The following is a 19,422-nucleotide window of genomic DNA, read 5'->3' as shown; positions in this document are numbered from 1 at the left end:
GACGTACGGATCTCAACGACTCGAATGCGGTCGTCGGCTCCTGGAAAGGCAGAAACGATTCTGCCGAGCCGCCATTAGTTCGGTGGTAGATTGTCCTCCTTGACAACTACCATATCGTCGGCTTGGAGGTTCCTGGTCGGAAATTGCCATTTGTTAACGGCCCTCCAATGAGGAAATGGCCTGGTGTGAGGGCCAGCAAATCTGAGGGATCTTCGGACATAGGGGAGAGGGGTCTAGAGTTGAGGCAAGCCTCAATCTTAGCGAGAAGCGTCGCCAGCTCCTCAAATGTGTATTTGCGGGCTGACGTCGATTTAAGGAACAGGGTTTTGAAGCTTTTCACCCCTGCTTCCCACAAACCCCCCATATGTGGAGCCCCTGGTGGGATGAACCGCCATACGAGTCCCTGATGGCTATATGCATCAGTCACGGACTCTTTGGTAGCTTGGAGAAAGTCCCTGGAAATCAAAGTTGCCGCCCCCACAAAGGTCTTACCATTATCCGAATGGACCCGCTGAGGACAACGGCGCCTTGCTACGAAACGAGCAAAGGCCGCTAGAAATTTCTCGGTTGTTAGATCGGAAGTGGGTTCCAAATGGATAGCCTTCGTGGAAAAACACACAAACACACAAACGTATCCCTTCGTTATGAGACACGCTCTCCCTGTATAATTTTTTATTTCGAAAGGGCCGGCATAGTCGACCCCCGTGTAGGTGAACGCCCTCGAGAAGGAGACTCTATTTGTCGGGAAATCGCCCATCAGCTGTGTTTGGAGTCTCTTCTTGTAAATCGTGCAAATCTTACACGGATTGACCACAGCCTTCACCAGATTCTTGATTTTAGGAATCCAATACTTCGATCGGATCAGGCGTACGATCAATTGACTACCGCCATGAAGAGTAATCTGGTGGGTAAATTGGACGATGAGGCGCGACAGTCTACAGTCATAGGGGAGAATAATCGGATGACGTTCATCATATTGCAGGGTTTTGGAGGCAGTGAGACGGCCGCACGCCCTTAAAAGGCCGTGTTGGTCAATGAACGGGAACAAATTCACCAAAGGACTTGACACTGGAAGAGGCCTTTTCTCGGTCAAATGCTGAAGCTCTTGGCCATATGCTCTGCGCTGCGCAATGGAGGTCAGAGTTCGTTCTGCCTCCCGGATCTCTTCACTTGTAGGGCGTGAATTGGGCAAGAACGAACCTTTGCGGCAGCGTTTAAGGAAGCGTTGAACATAGACCAGAACTCGCAGGGCCTTGTCCAGTTTGGAGAAACGTTCGAGACAGTCGATGGACGGGGCCTTGACAAAATGCACTTTGACCGCGCGCTGTTCTAGTTCTGTCACTGGAAGAGTGTCGCTTTGTGCTGGCCATAGCTCTCGTGGCCCTTGCAGCCACTCTGGTCCGTGCCACCAGAGATGGTTTTCTGCCAATTCATGTAGGGATACGCCTCGACTGGCTAGATCGGCGGAGTTTTGTTCTGAGCGAACGTGTGCCCAACAGTCGACTGGCGTCGCCTGCGTGATCTTGGCAACTCTGTTGGCCACAAATGTGGTCCAGTTGCACGCAGGCTTTCGTAGCCAGGCTAAGACGATTGTGGAATCTGTCCAGCAGCGGATATCTGAATTGGCGGAGGGCATGTGAGGAAGGATTGCTGTCACCATTTCGGTTAACAGCACGGCACCACAGAGCTCTAGCCGAGGAAGAGAGACGGTTTTTACCGGGGCCACTCGTGTTTTGGCTGTAAGCAGGCGAGTCAGGATCTTTTGCCCCATCTCGACGCGGATGTATATAGCCGCTCCATAGGCTCTCTGAGACGCGTCACAGAAACCGTGGTGCTCTATGATTACCTCAGGCTGGTACCAGATCCATCTCGGAACGCGGATCTGGTTGAGGTCGGAATACTCGTCTAAAAACGATTGCCACCGCTGACTCATTTCAGTGGGAAGCTTATCGTCCCAGCCTAAGTTCTGCAACCAAATCTCCTGCATGAACATTTTTGACCGGATTATGAACGGCGCGAGCCACCCGGCAGGATCGAACAACCTAGCGATTTGGGACAAAACTTCTCGCTTTGTATAGGAGGGTTCCGCAACTATTTCGGGGGGAACGAAATAGAATTCGTCGGACTTTGCCCTCCACCGAATACCGAGCGTCTTGGCCGTGCTTTCGGCATCGATGTCGAGGAACTCGCTATGAAGGAGGTGTTCGGCCGGGACGTCTTTAAGGACGCTTTTGTGGTTCGAGGTCCACTTTCTTAGCGGAAACCCGGAGGCACTTAGGGCTGCTTGCAACTCTCGAATCGAACTTTGGGCTTCGTTTACGGAATTCGCCCCTGCCAGAACGTCGTCGACGTACATGTGCTGCTGGATGATGCGGCTGGCATTTGGAAATGGCACTTGGATATCCTCTGCCAGCTGTTGCAAGACTCGAATGGCGAGGAAGGGGGCGCAGTTGACCCCGAAGGTAACTGTTTTTAGTTCAAAGTCTCGGATGTCTCCTTCCTTGTTTCGGAACAGAATTCTTTGAAACGGGGTATGCTTTGGATCGACCCAGATCTGACGATACATTTTCGTAATGTCTGCACTGAAGACGTATTGAAAATAACGCCATTTCAGGACCTGGATCGTTAGATCGGATTGTAGGACTGGACCAGCATGAAGGATATCATTTAAGCTGGTCCCATTTGCCGACGGACTTGAAGCGTTGAATACAACGCGAAGCTTTGTAGTGGTGCTTTCGGGCTTAACTACCGCGTGATGAGGAAGATGATACGAGGGAGAATTGTGAGTCGGCGAAACTTCTTTCATATGACCCAGATCCAGGTACTCCTGGATCACGCTGTCATATTGCTCTTTTAAGGGAAAGTCTCTTTTTAAACGATTTTCGTTTCTAAGAAACTGAGCTAACGCAATGGACCTTGAATATCCTAAATCGGATCCGGTATTCTCGGGGTCCCGGAACGGGAGCGTCACCACGTACCTCCCGCTTGCGTCTTTTGTTGTTGTTTGGAGGAAGTTCCTTTCACAATAGGAGTCCGACTCTTTTACCATCTTTACTGGTAGATCCTCCACCTCCCAGAACTTGCTGAGAAACGTGTCGAGCGAATCAGGGTCGCCTATTTGGTGCACCTGGGCCGTGAAGGATGCGACCCGTTTCGGCTTACCCTTGGAAATCGGCCCCGTTAGCACCCACCCGAAAATAGTTTCTTGGCCCAGGAGCGAGCCGCAAATATTTTGTCGGGTGCCATCCATCATTATGGATGGTAGAATGTCAGCCCCGATCAGTACATCAATTTGAGAGCTCTCAAAAAAGGTAGGATCTGCCCAGCGGAGTGCGGGCAGGTCCTTCAAAGAAGTCCGAGGGATCGGATAGGAGGGCAGTTTGCCTGAGAGCTCCGGAAGGACGTACGCTTCAGTGTCTAACTGTAGACCTGGCTTAGTAGGAGAGCGAATCCCGAAGTGACACAGCTTCGAAGATTTCGCGGAGACCGAATGATTTAACCCGGAGACTTGGGTCTGGGTGTTGCGGAATGGCAACTTGATGAGGTTGAACAGGCGTTCTGAAATGAACGTCGCCTCGGATCCCGAGTCGATTAAGGCTCGGGCTCGGTAGTTCGTCCCCAAATGGCACACGTCAATGATCGCTGTGCTCAGTAGGACGGCTGAAGTGCCGGACGCGAAAAAAGTTTGCACCGCTGAGGTGCTTGCCGATGCATTTCTGCTGGAGGGTCTCGGAGGTTGCTGTGTAGGGGGCGAGGTTGAGGAACTCGCATTTTCGGAATTTGGGGGGCTGCAATGCAGCAGCAGCGTATGGTGCCTGCCCTTGAAAAGCAGCTGTGTGTGCTTGTGCAGTCGCGTAGCTGGTGACCTCTGGCAAAACAATTCAGACATAGCTGCTTCTTTTTTATATAGCCGGAGCGCGAGTCAACAGACAGTTGAAGAAAACGCGGGCACAATCTGACCGGATGGTTCTCCTTAGAACATAAGTCACACCCTTTCTGTTTGGTGCTGACCTTTGTCTCAAAGGATTGAAGCCTTTTTGGAACTGCCTGAGTCGGTTTCATATCTTCGATGGCTTCCAATGTCCGATACCTTTCGCTCAGGAAGGCGTTCATTTCTTCCCAAGCTGGGATCTCGGATTTGGCAGTTAGCGACTGTTCCCATAAGGACAGGGTCTGCTTGGGCAGTTTGCTAGCGCAAAGGAAAACCAAGAGACAATCCCAGTTTTCTGTGGATACCTGGGAATGCTGTTAAACACCCCTGAATCGTGGATTGTAGCTCTTTCAGAGCATGACCAGATTCTTGCGAAATTGAACTCAAGTTAAAAAGGAGCTTGAGCTGGCTGTTGACTAAAAGTCGCTTGTTTTGGAACCGATCTCGAAGCGCCTCCCACGCTGAAGCAAAACCATCATTCGTGAGAGGAGATTTCGCCACGATGGCTTTTGCTTCGCCACTTGTTTTCGTTAGGAGATGGAATAGCTTCTCGACCGGAGTCAGCCTGGGGTTGTTTACGTAAATTGCCGTGAATGAGAGGGCTGAGAGGGTGCTTGCGCGACTTGAGGCGTTGCTCTGTCGATTTTTTCGCCAATTTGTGCTGCACATGACTCGTATACTGAGTAGCAGTAGTCATATTTGGCCTGGAGAATAGACACTGTGTCGAGGGATCCTTCTTGGGCCATTAGGTCAGAGCATGTTTCGTACTCTCTTTCCACTTTGTCCCATAAGCCTCGCACCTGTTGCAGACGGACTTGTAACGTGTGTAGGGACGGAGAGGCTTGATCAGGAGTGTTGATCTTCGCTTCGAAAAGGCTTACGCGATCGCTGACGGCGATGAATTTATGCAACGCTGCGGTTGCGGGCGTTGGCTGCTCAGAGGATGCCATTTTCTTTGTGGTAGAGCGTGTGACGCGGAGGAAATCAGTCCCGACAGCGGAGGGACTCTCGGATTTTCTCGATAGAGAAGACTCACTAGACGCTCGCGGTATGGTCGGAAAATGACAATCCTAGGAGTTGTCTTCGAACTAGTCGATGGCAAAACCTTTGCTTTCGGAGTGGGAGTCGCGGTTTTGACCCTGGGACTAACGGACTTGGGTGCTGGCTTATCGCGAGTGGATAGCGGAGATTGCGGGTTGAACTTTTGTTCTTTTCCAGGTGCGGGTGTCTTTTTCTTGTCTCCCTCTAGGGGCATGCTCAGCTGTGCCCTAGGAGAAGGAAGTCAAGAAGGCCTGCCCGCCGCAAAAAAATGTGGAATCGAAAAAGAACCAGACACAGAGAGCGCCCAAATCTGGATGGACCAAGAATCCCGTCGGAATTCTGGAGAAAGTAGCAATTGGGATCTGGAAACAATAGCTCAACTTTATAAAAAAACTATGAATTGCAATTTCTAGAAAAAATAGCTAAAAAAAGCTACCAGCTGGAGTCTGGATAATAGCCAATGATTTATAAAAAATCGCTACCGACTGGAAATCCCGAAAAAAAAAAAAATAGCTAATATATAGAAAATAGCAATAATTTGGAATTTATGGAAAAAAATAGCTAAATAATAGCTACCAGATGCAGTCTGGGTAATAGCCAATAATTTATAAAAAATCGCTACCGACTTGAAATCCCGAAAAAAAAATAGCTAATATATAGAAAATAGCTATAAATTTGAATTTGTGGAAAAATAGCTAAATAATAGCTACCGAATAGAGTTCGGATGATAGCTAATAATTTATAAAAATAGCTACCGGATTTAGGACCACAACGAAAAAAATCGCGACAAACGGATGCGAAACATAATCACCAAAAAACCAACAAACACGCCAAAAAGCCAAGTAGGGTGGCTGATTAATTTGGGTGGAACTGATAAATAATTATTTTAATTTAGGAACCAGAAATAGGAGCCAGAAATAGCTTGTAAAAAATTATTATTTGGCTTAAATAATTATTAAATAATCGGGTCAGTTTTTTCTTAAATTTTGTCGTCGGACTTATTTATTTTATTTTATGTTTCGATTATAGAGTATTCTTTCGTCGCTATGCGCCGGTTTTTGTCAGGGCAATAAAGAACAAAGAGGAGACGAAAGAACTTGCACTTGGCAAGCCTATGTAAGTCGCGACTGTGTGTATGTATGTATGTATTATTTGGAGTTTAAACATATATATGTAATGTAATAACGGAAGAAAAAGTCAGATTTTATTTTATTCTGTATGTCGAAATTTGTGTTTTATTTTGAGCCAAGAAATAAAATTTGTTCTCAGTTCGGATTCGATATTATTTATTATTTTGGAAATATGTTTTATTTGTGTATTAAACTGGTTAAATATATGGAGTGATTTTTATATATGTATGTAGATGTAAATTTTATTGGAATATGTATATGTATATTTATATGGATATGTATATTTATATGTGAATGGATATATATGTATGGATATGTATTTATGGGTATGTATAATTTTATGTGTATGTAAAATTTTGCTAAATACGTATATATATATTTGATTTAATTTATTTGAATTTGTGGTTTGTATTTTATATTGAGGCAAACAAAAAACAGCAGTTTAGCAGCGGACGATAATAGTGAATTTTGGACAGTGTTTTAAAAAAATGTATATATATATATGTATATGCGCTTGGATACCAGCGGATCACCGTGAGACGAAGTAGGGGGCCGGTATTGGCAAAGTGCTTTTTTATGCACTTAAAAAAGAAGTAATCACGGTGGCTGGGCGCATGTACTTATATATTTTCACTTAATTTTCACTTTTCACTTGATTCGGATGAACGGAAAGAATAACGCCGTTGGAAAAAACGAAAATGGCGACCACGGACGGAATAGTATATAAAGCCGTACTTATCTTGATTTTTCCCGCAAGGAGCGCTGGCAGGATCACGATGTGTCGCGGACTCGAAGGACCATGAAAAGGAGTGGGCGGATTGACTTCCAAGATAAGTTGACTTCTGAATGGTTGTTGTTGCTGTTGCGGCTGCTGCTGAAATGAAATGAAAAAAAGTCACGGGCTCGACTTCAGTTTTGCACTTTATTCTCGCACTTGTAAATTAAGACTAACTTAAAACTAACATTTCGAGTACCGCGGGACCGCGGAGTGGTGAATAGATCGAGAGGAGAGAGGGAGAGCGCGAGGAGAGAAGGAGAGCGCGAGGAGCGGTGCTTGCGAGCCGTGGAGGAGCTTTACACTGCTTACACTGCCGCTCAGTTGTTTGCGCTCTTCTGGCGTGAACAATATGAAAGAAGTCTCAAGATGGGCGACATGGAGTCCAAGGCGTCCGACAATACAGCCAATGGGATCAACACCGTGGAAGTCATCCACGACAGAGACGAGATTCTGGGCGTACAGCATACCTTCGATTTTATTGCAGTGTTGTTGGCAAAAATTAAATTATTAAAGATCTAAGGCGATGTATATTCACGTATGTATTAATATATATTGTTTGGTTATGCAGCCCGCAGCTCATTATATCCACCAGGTCTTGAACTGGAAGGTTCAAGGGAATACTTCTGAGGGAAGACCTACAATCCAAAGAGATATGAAAGAAGTCTCAAGATGGGCGGCAAGGAGTCCCAGCCAGCCAATAGCATTTACACCGTGGAAGTCATCGACCCCGATTTGTCGGTAACATTTCTTTATGGTGAACTTAAAAACTGTTAAACTAATTTCGGTGCATTTTTTGCGTGTACACTTTGTGCTATACTTTTTCGCCCCCAGGTACTTTTCATTTACCGTAAGCATTCTCGCGTAGCGGCAGTTGCGCCTACGCACATAAGCATTCACGCGGAGCGGCATTTTTACCCGTGCAGCTCGCACCCGTTTTCGGTTTCTTCTTTGCCTACCGCCAAATTCATGTCGTTTTGCCAGCTGACAGAATTGCATTTTTAAAGAGCAAGGCAAAGTCCATATCTGATGACGCAAAAAAAAAAAATTGCTGCAAGTTTAACCACCGAATCGGCCACTACCCCTTATGATGATGGTCTGCATTAAAAGCTGGATGTAATAAACCAAACAGAGGCTTCGATCGCCTTGACTCATGTTTCTCTGGAGGAACTGGACCTCGATCAAATGGGAAGTTAGTTGGGTGACCAGTTCAAAGACATTGTCTTTGAAATGCGGTATGTTATACAAGCCGTTGGTGCTTGGGAGGTCACTGTACATCATAAATTACTCTGCAATGTCTGCAATGCTGCAGACCACTTATTTTTTGATTGCCCACAATTCAGAAGACAGTCGTCCCAAGATCGCTTACATATAATCACCTCTCGTCTGGCACTCACTTTACAATTGCCCAAGTACAAGTCTGCAGCTACAGTTTCTGGAATTGGTGATGCCAGATTTAGCTTAAATGGATGTATGGTAAATATTAATCTCAAATCTCAAGACTCTGAAGACTTGAAAATACCAGCTAATCTTCGTCGGCCCGATCCCCAATTCTTCAGGGCCCAAACAACTGACTTACTAATAGGCGCTAGTATATTCTTTGATCTGCTGTGAGTAGGCCAAATAAAATTGGCCGATGGACTTTCCATTATCCAAAAAACGATTTGGATGGATTGGCACTGGTGGTATGTCCAACCCTAAAAAGGCTTCATCATTGACTGTTAAATCAAATGCGCCTTAAATGCCTGATAATGACATCCGTCTGGAGGAACTGGTGTGCAATGTTTGGGAGATAGAAACCACTGCTAAGACGGATGTCTCTAAGCGCACAAAGAAAGAATTCGACTGCGAGGCCCACTTCAAGTCTACATTTCTAGGCTTCCATCTGGAGAATATTCAAGCCGACTTCCTGCAAAGCACAGCAAGGAAATATTGGGAGATTCCTATCAACAGCAATATCGCCGACTTTTAAATCTGGAAAACCATCTTGAACGCCATCGCCAGCTCAAAGAAAAGTATTCACCCTTTATTCATGAGTACTTATCTTTCAATCACATGTCATCACTGCATTTTGAAGAAAGACAGCACAACAACTAAGCTACATGTTGTCTTTAATGCATCTGCCAAAACTTCTTCTGGATACTCCTTCAGTATCTTTCAGTACTCATGTCAGGTCCCACTTTGCAGCCCAAACTGTTTTACACTTTGTTACAGTTTTTAACCTTCCCTGTTGCATTAACTGGTGACATCTGTTAGATGTATCGATGTGTCCGGGTCAAGAAACCGGACAGCTATTTACAAATCATTTTGTGGCGTGACACACCCTAGGAAAAGGTACAAGTATTTAAGCTCAATACGGTCACCTATGAAACAAAGTCTGCTTCATATCTATCTATTTGTCAGATCCATGCATCAGCTAGTAGAAGACGTTTCCAATTGGCTCTAAAGTTTTTCTAGGAGAATTTTATGTTGATGACCTCATCACAGGAGGACACTCAACCAAAGTCTTCTTGGAGATCATGCTACAGACCATTAGATAAAGGTCATTTTAAATTAAGAAAATGGTGCAAATGATCCTAATACTTTAAAGCAGATTCCCGATTCAGAAAAGGATTCCTTTCTAAAATTTGATGATGGCAGCGACATTACCAAAACTCTTGGTATCGCCTGGGATTCAATCTTGGATATTCTGCTATTCTTCACATCGCCCATGAAAGCAGTTCTAAAACCCAGCAAGGGCTTTGTCTTGTCTACAATTACTCGCTCTTACGACCCTCTTGGTCCTATCTATAACGAAGGCCAAAATCCTGCTTCAGAAAATGAATAGAAAAACTTGACTGGGACGAAAGTTTACCTTCGGCGCTTTATTCTGCTTGGCTAAATTTTTCGGCTGATATCTGCCTCACCCAGAAGATGCAGTTTCCTCGTTTTGCACTGGTACCCAATAGCGTTGTTGAAATCCATGGATTCAGTGATGCCAGCATTGACGACTATGGAGGATGCATCTACAAAGTCTACATGTCTTAAAGTCAACAAGTAGCCCACCTTTTTTACGCTACATCTCGAGTTGCCACATTGAAGGCCGTCACGGTTCCCAAATTGTATTACTGGCTCAACTGATGCGTTTTTTTTCATGCCCTGTTTATTGTTGGTCAGATTCTGCTGTGTTGCCGTCCTGGATTCAAAATAAGTCGTCACGCTTTCAAATTTTAAATTCTAATCTCATCTCTTTAATCCAGGAGCTATTAAATGGCATAGAATGGCATTATTTTCCCACAGCCTGCAATCCAGCGGACATACTTTCCAGAGGTCCTGACAATCTTAAAAAAGACAAATCGCACTGGCTAGAATCTTATCTCGCTCCAAAGGTTCTCCCTGAGCTAAGAAAGAAGGCCTTCATCACTTTCAGATCCTAACCAGTTTTAAATTTGGCAACAAATTTTGGATACATCTGCTCTTGAGTTTAATTGCATTTCTCGCACCCATCAACTCTAGACTCATGCCAGTTGGTGTCGGACTAAAGGTCCCACTTTGCAGCCCAAACTGTTTTACACTTTGTTACAGTTTTTAACCTTCCCTGTTGCATTAACTGGTGACATCTGTTAGATGTATCGATGTGTCCGGGTCAAGAAACCGGACAGCTATTTACAAATCATTTTGTGGCGTGACACACCCTAGGAAAAGGTACAAGTATTTAAGCTCAATACGGTCACCTATGAAACAAAGTCTGCTTCATATCTATCTATTTGTCAGATCCATGCATCAGCTAGTAGAAGACGTTTCCAATTGGCTCTAAAGTTTTTCTAGGAGAATTTTATGTTGATGACCTCATCACAGGAGGACACTCAACCAAAGTCTTCTTGGAGATCATGCTACAGACCATTAGATAAAGGTCATTTTAAATTAAGAAAATGGTGCAAATGATCCTAATACTTTAAAGCAGATTCCCGATTCAGAAAAGGATTCCTTTCTAAAATTTGATGATGGCAGCGACATTACCAAAACTCTTGGTATCGCCTGGGATTCAATCTTGGATATTCTGCTATTCTTCACATCGCCCATGAAAGCAGTTCTAAAACCCAGCAAGGGCTTTGTCTTGTCTACAATTACTCGCTCTTACGACCCTCTTGGTCCTATCTATAACGAAGGCCAAAATCCTGCTTCAGAAAATGAATAGAAAAACTTGACTGGGACGAAAGTTTACCTTCGGCGCTTCATTCTGCTTGGCTAAATTTTTCGGCTGATATCTGCCTCACCCAGAAGATGCAGTTTCCTCGTTTTGCACTGGTACCCAATAGCGTTGTTGAAATCCATGGATTCAGTGATGCCAGCATTGACGAATATGGAGGATGCATCTACAAAGTCTACATGTCTTAAAGTCAACAAGTAGCCCACATTTTTAAAGCTACATCTCGAGTTGCCACATTGAAGGCCGTCACGGTTCCCAAATTGTATTACTGGCTCAACTGATGCGTTGTTTTTCATGCCCTGTTTATTGTTGGTCAGATTCTGCTGTGTTGCCGTCCTGGATTCAAAATAAGTCGTCACGCTTTCAAATTTTAAATTCTAATCTCATCTCTTTAATCCAGGAGCTATTAAATGGCATAGAATGGCATTATTTTCCCACAGCCTGCAATCCAGCGGACATACTTTCCAGAGGTCCTGAGAATCTTAAAAAAGACAAATCGCACTGGCTAGAATCTTATCTCGCTCCAAAGGTTCTCCCTGAGCTAAGAAAGAAGGCCTTCATCACTTTCAGATCCTAACCAGTTTTAAATTTGGCAACAAATTTTGGATACATCTGCTCTTGAGTTTAATTGCATTTCTCGCACCCATCAACTCTAGACTCATGCCAGTTGGTGTCGGACTAAAGCACTTAGTCACGTCAGCACCCAGTGACTTGTGCCATCTTATTGGACTATCATCGTCGCAATCTGCATTCTGGACCTCGCGAACTACTCGCTTCCATTCAACTGAAGTTCTGATTCATTGTCGGTCGCAAGACAACTGCAAGTACAGTCAGCGTATGTATCAAATGTTTTCGAGCCAAGCCACATAAAGAAGGTCATACTATGGGTGATCTTCCTGAGGACCGCGTAACAGCATCACATTCCTTCACTGGTCTGGACTTTTGCGGCCCATGCTATATCTGCATTTTTATCTGCTTTTCTACAAAGGCTGTCCACCTTGACCTGGTACAGGATCTCTCCACTTCTGCATTTCAAAATGCATTGCGTCGATTTATACTGACTCGTGGAAAGCCTGCGCGCATATGGTCGGACGACGTCGCTCGGAATAAGCTGAAGGATCTTAGGCGTTTGATCCTGAACACATCACATCAAACTGCAGTACACGAATGCTTGACTGATAGCATTGAATGCTGATTAATCCCTCTTTGTTCACCGCATATTGATTGAAATAGGGGTCACATTTAGAAAATTTCTCAATAAGCTTGAAAATCTTTTAAGGAAATTACGCAACCCATTCAACCTTAGCTGACGGCTCTTATACCAGTGCGTCCATTGGCAGCGTCCTCTTCGGCATAACGTGCCTTCGTTTCACCCACTAAAATATCAGAGATTTGCCCAAGCCTATTCTAATTTTTAAGACTTTTATTCTATGTTTACTACAGTAGCTTGAATATTCAGATCCTATAACCGGTTTGTATGATATTGCTAAATATTTATTATCAAATGTTTTCATAGCAAAAAATAAATATCTTAATAACTTCGATCTTAGTAAGTCCAATAATTTTTTAAGTTATATGGATGCAAACAATTTATACGGCTGGGCTATGAGTGGATCTTTACCGCTATCAGATTTCAAATTTTTGAATATAAATAAATTGGAAAATTTTGTTAATTAAAACTCGTTTTCAGAGGGTTCTGACATGCTTGAAGTTGACCTGGAATATCCTTTCGTTCATTATGATTCCCATAATTGGCTTTCTTTTTGTCCAGAAAACAAAGTTCCTCCTGGAGATGGTATGCAGAGTGATAGCAGACTTGACGAAAAAAAATAAATTCATTATAGATTTACTCGTTAAAAACGTACATACGGTTTTATATTTTACCCAAGCTTGTTGGTTAAAGCCATACTTAAATACTAAATACTAATCCCAAAAAGATAGACCAAAATTAATTTGAAAAAATGTTAATGAATTCCGTTTACGGTAAGACTATGGAAAATATAGAAAAGCGTAGAAATGCATTATTATAAAACCATATGATTCTCCAGGCTTTAGGCAACGTATAGGTGGCATGATTTCCAAAGCGATTTCAACGTAAAAATCTCGGTAAAGATTTACATGCAATTGAGTCAACGATTTCAATGTAAAAATCTCGGTAAAGATTTAGCTGCAACTGAATCAATACAATCTAAAACTGCTTATGATAACCCAATTTAAATTGGAGTTGCTGTCTTAGAGGTATGTTATAATTTTGATTTACATAAAAGTCCTTCAATGAAAATGATATACATGGATTCAGACTTATCCTCTGAAAATCATTTTTATAAACTTATAAAATATCGAACTATAAACAAGAAAAAGCCTTCAATTTAACAACAAATAATAAAGAACCTGCCAAGACGACGGGTTATCATGCTGATAGAATTATAGCCTCATTTGCAAGTTTTAAAGGTAACGCCTGTTCTTGCTTAGTTGCTAAGTATAAAACAAGAGAGAACGCTATAGTCGAGTTCCCCGACTATCTGATACCCGTTACTAAGCTAGTGGAAGTGCGAAGGAGAGTCTTCAACACTGACAGTTTTTGACGGTTTGTGGGCGTTAGAGTGGGCGTGGCAAAAAGTTTTTTGGCCAATCGATAGAAATTTACAAGACCAATACAAAAATCAAAAAATATCAAAACATTTTTCAAAAGTGTGGGCGTGGCAGCTTTAGGCGGTTTGTGAGCGTTAGAGTGGGCGTGGCAAAAAGTTTTTTGGCAAATCGATAGAAATTTATAAGACCAATACAAAAATAAAAAAATATCAAAACATTTTTCAAAAGTGTGGGCGTGGAAGCTTTGGCGGTTTGTGGGCGTTAGAGTAGGCGTGGCAAAAATTTTTTGACAAATCGACTAGTCAGTCGCGCCAGCGACATAGAAAGGCGCAGCCATTGCCGAGCGCGGTACAACCGGTCGCAGCCAGCGGCGACGAGACGCAGTGGAGCATTTGCGGAGACCGAAGACGACTATCACGAGACACAGTGAAGGCCAAGTCACAAAGCGTCGGAGACGCCATTTTGGAGCTCCCACAGGCGCCGCCATATTGAAGCTGGAGAAGATGCAGCAATCCCTAGGAAAGAGTGCCCGGCTGAATGGAGGGGAAGCCACCCCTATACCGAGAGCGGATCAGCAGCAGGCGTGTTGTGGAACGGGTACTCGGCAGGGATGAACCAGTCTCTCACGTTGGATCTAATGGAGAGGATCACAGCGTTGGAGAAGGAGATAGAGAAAGTCAGAGCCCGGGAAAGGGCGAGCACAGCCAATTTCGCGCCAATCGCAGTTGCACTGTCTTGGATGTCGAAGGAATGGTGTCGAACCGTCGAGTTCTGCATGCGAGCGTCGACTAATACGATGGCAAAAAGGATGAACAATCCCGAATACGTTGGAGCTTCGCCGCTTGGAAGGTGGATCCTTGTGAGGAGGCACGGACTGTGCTTCACATGCCTACGAAGCGGGCAAGCTACCAGATCTTGTTATATGCCATCTGAGTGCCAGATCAGTCCATGCCGGAGAATGCATCATCGTCTGCTACATGACGCGGACGAGATCAAGTGCTCCGCGTGGTAACGTGGTGTCCGTGCGCTAAAGAACGTTTATTCTGTTTCGACCCTAAGTCTGCCGATGCAGACATTAAGTCGATAGGATGTCCATTTCGGATTGCCACTCAGAACGAGGCGGTTCGCTAGAGACCGCACGCGGCCGCAACGGAGTGAAGGTCACAGGTGGCACCCAGCGACGACGAGCGGGCACAAAGGAAGCTCGGAGACACCACGGTGAGAGTAGGGCGTCGCTACCAGACGGGATTGCTCTGGAAGGACGATGACGTTGTGTTGCCACAGAGCTACGAAAGGCTGGCATACTAGAGGCTGGTCAACGTTGAAAAGATATTGAAGCGCAATAAGCCGTTGGCGTTGGCATATGATGAAATCATAAAGGATATTCCTCCACTTTAGAGAGAGAGCAGTCGAAGTCTGCGGTGACATCAAAGAGATGTTCCACCGTAGATAGATGTCCCCAACGAATCCTCTGGAAAGATGGCGACGACAAGAGAGATTCGGATGTATTCGAGATGGAGGTAATGACATTTGGAGCAGCATCTTTGCCGAGCGCTGCACTTTACGTGAAGACTCTGAATGCCCTGAAGTTTTGAGATTCGGATCCGAGAGCAGTCAAGGCCATCACCGACTACCAATATGTCGACGACTACGTGAACAGCTTCGCTACAGAGAGCAAGGCTATACAAGTTTAACCACCGAATCGGCCACTACCCCTTATGATGATGGTCTGCATTAAAAGCTGGATGTAATAAACCAAACAGAGGCTTCGATCGCCTTGACTCATGTTTCTCTGGAGGAACTGGACCTCGATCAAATGGGAAGTTAGTTGGGTGACCAGTTCAAAGACATTGTCTTTGAAACGCAGTATGTTATACAAGCCGTTGGTGCTTGGGAGGTCACTGTACATCATAAATTACTCTGCAATGTCTGCAATGCTGCAGACCACTTATTTTTTGATTGCCCACAATTCAGAAGACAGTCGTCCCAAGATCGCTTACATATAATCACCTCTCGTCTGGCACTCACTTTACAATTGCCCAAGTACAAGTCTGCAGCTACAGTTTCTGGAATTGGTGATGCCAGATTTAGCTTAAATGGATGTATGGTAAATATTAATCTCAAATCTCAAGACTCTGAAGACTTGAAAATACCAGCTAATCTTCGTCGGCCCGATCCCCAATTCTTCAGGGCCCAAACAACTGACTTACTAATAGGCGCTAGTATATTCTTTGATCTGCTGTGAGTAGGCCAAATAAAATTGGCCGATGGACTTTCCATTATCCAAAAAACGATTTGGATGGATTGGCACTGGTGGTATGTCCAACCCTAAAAAGGCTTCATCATTGACTGTTAAATCAAATGCGCCTTAAATGCCTGATAATGACATCCGTCTGGAGGAACTGGTGTGCAATGTTTGGGAGATAGAAACCACTGCTAAGACGGATGTCTCTAAGCGCACAAAGAAAGAATTCGACTGCGAGGCCCACTTCAAGTCTACATTTCTAGGCTTCCATCTGGAGAATATTCAAGCCGACTTCCTGCAAAGCACAGCAAGGAAATATTGGGAGATTCCTATCAACAGCAATATCGCCGACTTTTAAATCTGGAAAACCATCTTGAACGCCATCGCCAGCTCAAAGAAAAGTATTCACCCTTTATTCATGAGTACTTATCTTTCAATCACATGTCATCACTGCATTTTGAAGAAAGACAGCACAACAACTAAGCTACATGTTGTCTTTAATGCATCTGCCAAAACTTCTTCTGGATACTCCTTCAGTATCTTTCAGTACTCATGTCAGGTCCCACTTTGCAGCCCAAACTGTTTTACACTTTGTTACAGTTTTTAACCTTCCCTGTTGCATTAACTGGTGACATCTGTTAGATGTATCGATGTGTCCGGGTCAAGAAACCGGACAGCTATTTACAAATCATTTTGTGGCGTGACACACCCTAGGAAAAGGTACAAGTATTTAAGCTCAATACGGTCACCTATGAAACAAAGTCTGCTTCATATCTATCTATTTGTCAGATCCATGCATCAGCTAGTAGAAGACGTTTCCAATTGGCTCTAAAGTTTTTCTAGGAGAATTTTATGTTGATGACCTCATCACAGGAGGACACTCAACCAAAGTCTTCTTGGAGATCATGCTACAGACCATTAGATAAAGGTCATTTTAAATTAAGAAAATGGTGCAAATGATCCTAATACTTTAAAGCAGATTCCCGATTCAGAAAAGGATTCCTTTCTAAAATTTGATGATGGCAGCGACATTACCAAAACTCTTGGTATCGCCTGGGATTCAATCTTGGATATTCTGCTATTCTTCACATCGCCCATGAAAGCAGTTCTAAAACCCAGCAAGGGCTTTGTCTTGTCTACAATTACTCGCTCTTACGACCCTCTTGGTCCTATCTATAACGAAGGCCAAAATCCTGCTTCAGAAAATGAATAGAAAAACTTGACTGGGACGAAAGTTTACCTTCGGCGCTTTATTCTGCTTGGCTAAATTTTTCGGCTGATATCTGCCTCACCCAGAAGATGCAGTTTCCTCGTTTTGCACTGGTACCCAATAGCGTTGTTGAAATCCATGGATTCAGTGATGCCAGCATTGACGACTATGGAGGATGCATCTACAAAGTCTACATGTCTTAAAGTCAACAAGTAGCCCACCTTTTTTACGCTACATCTCGAGTTGCCACATTGAAGGCCGTCACGGTTCCCAAATTGTATTACTGGCTCAACTGATGCGTTTTTTTTCATGCCCTGTTTATTGATGGTCAGATTCTGCTGTGTTGCCGTCCTGGATTCAAAATAAGTCGTCACGCTTTCAAATTTTAAATTCTAATCTCATCTCTTTAATCCAGGAGCTATTAAATGGCATAGAATGGCATTATTTTCCCACAGCCTGCAATCCAGCGGACATACTTTCCAGAGGTCCTGACAATCTTAAAAAAGACAAATCGCACTGGCTAGAATCTTATCTCGCTCCAAAGGTTCTCCCTGAGCTAAGAAAGAAGGCCTTCATCACTTTCAGATCCTAACCAGTTTTAAATTTGGCAACAAATTTTGGATACATCTGCTCTTGAGTTTAATTGCATTTCTCGCACCCATCAACTCTAGACTCATGCCAGTTGGTGTCGGACTAAAGCACTTAGTCACGTCAGCACCCAGTGACTTGTGCCATCTTATTGGACTATCATCGTCGCAATCTGCATTCTGGACCTCGCGAACTACTCGCTTCCATTCAACTGAAGTTCTGATTCATTGTCGGTCGCAAGACAACTGCAAGTACAGTCAGCGTATGTATCAAATGTTTTCGAGCCAAGCCACATAAAGAAGGTCATACTATGGGTGATCTTCCTGAGGACCGCGTAACAGCATCACATTCCTTCACTGGTCTGGACTTTTGCGGCCCATGCTATATCTGCATTTTTATCTGCTTTTCTACAAAGGCTGTCCACCTTGACCTGGTACAGGATCTCTCCACTTCTGCATTTCAAAATGCATTGCGTCGATTTATACTGACTCGTGGAAAGCCTGCGCGCATATGGTCGGACGACGTCGCTCGGAATAAGCTGAAGGATCTTAGGCGTTTGATCCTGAACACATCACATCAAACTGCAGTACACGAATGCTTGACTGATAGCATTGAATGCTGATTAATCCCTCTTTGTTCACCGCATATTGATTGAAATAGGGGTCACATTTAGAAAATTTCTCAATAAGCTTGAAAATCTTTTAAGGAAATTACGCAACCCATTCAACCTTAGCTGACGGCTCTTATACCAGTGCGTCCATTGGCAGCGTCCTCTTCGGCATAACGTGCCTTCGTTTCACCCACTAAAATATCAGAGATTTGCCCAAGCCTATTCTAATTTTTAAGACTTTTATTCTATGTTTACTACAGTAGCTTGAATATTCAGATCCTATAACCAGTTTGTATGATATTGCTAAATATTTATTATCAAATGTTTTCATAGCAAAAAATAAATATCTTAATAACTTCGATCTTAGTAAGTCCAATAATTTTTTAAGTTATATGGATGCAAACAATTTATACGGCTGGGCTATGAGTGGATCTTTACCGCTATCAGATTTCAAATTTTTGAATATAAATAAATTGGAAAATTTTGTTAATTAAAACTCGTTTTCAGAGGGTTCTGACATGCTTGAAGTTGACCTGGAATATCCTTTCGTTCATTATGATTCCCATAATTGGCTTTCTTTTTGTCCAGAAAACAAAGTTCCTCCTGGAGATGGTATGCAGAGTGATAGCAGACTTGACGAAAAAAAATAAATTCATTATAGATTTACTCGATAAAAACGTACATACGGTTTTATATTTTACCCAAGCTTGTTGGTTAAAGCCATACTTAAATACTAAATACTAATCCCAAAAAGATAGACCAAAATTAATTTGAAAAAATGTTAATGAATTCCGTTTACGGTAAGACTATGGAAAATATAGAAAAGCGTAGAAATGCATTATTATAAAACCATATGATTCTCCAGGCTTTAGGCAACGTATAGGTGGCATGATTTCCAAAGCGATTTCAACGTAAAAATCTCGGTAAAGATTTACATGCAATTGAGTCAACGATTTCAATGTAAAAATCTCGGTAAAGATTTACCTGCAACTGAATCAATACAATCTAAAACTGCTTATGATAACCCAATTTAAATTGGAGTTGCTGTCTTAGAGGTATGTTATAATTTTGATTTACATAAAAGTCCTTCAATGAAAATGATATACATGGA

This window comes from Drosophila yakuba, unplaced genomic scaffold, assembly GCF_016746365.2.
Source record: "Drosophila yakuba strain Tai18E2 unplaced genomic scaffold, Prin_Dyak_Tai18E2_2.1 Segkk50_quiver_pilon_scaf, whole genome shotgun sequence".
NCBI classification, from domain to species: Eukaryota; Metazoa; Arthropoda; class Insecta; order Diptera; family Drosophilidae; genus Drosophila; species Drosophila yakuba.
Note: the sequence above shows the minus strand (reverse complement) of the source record.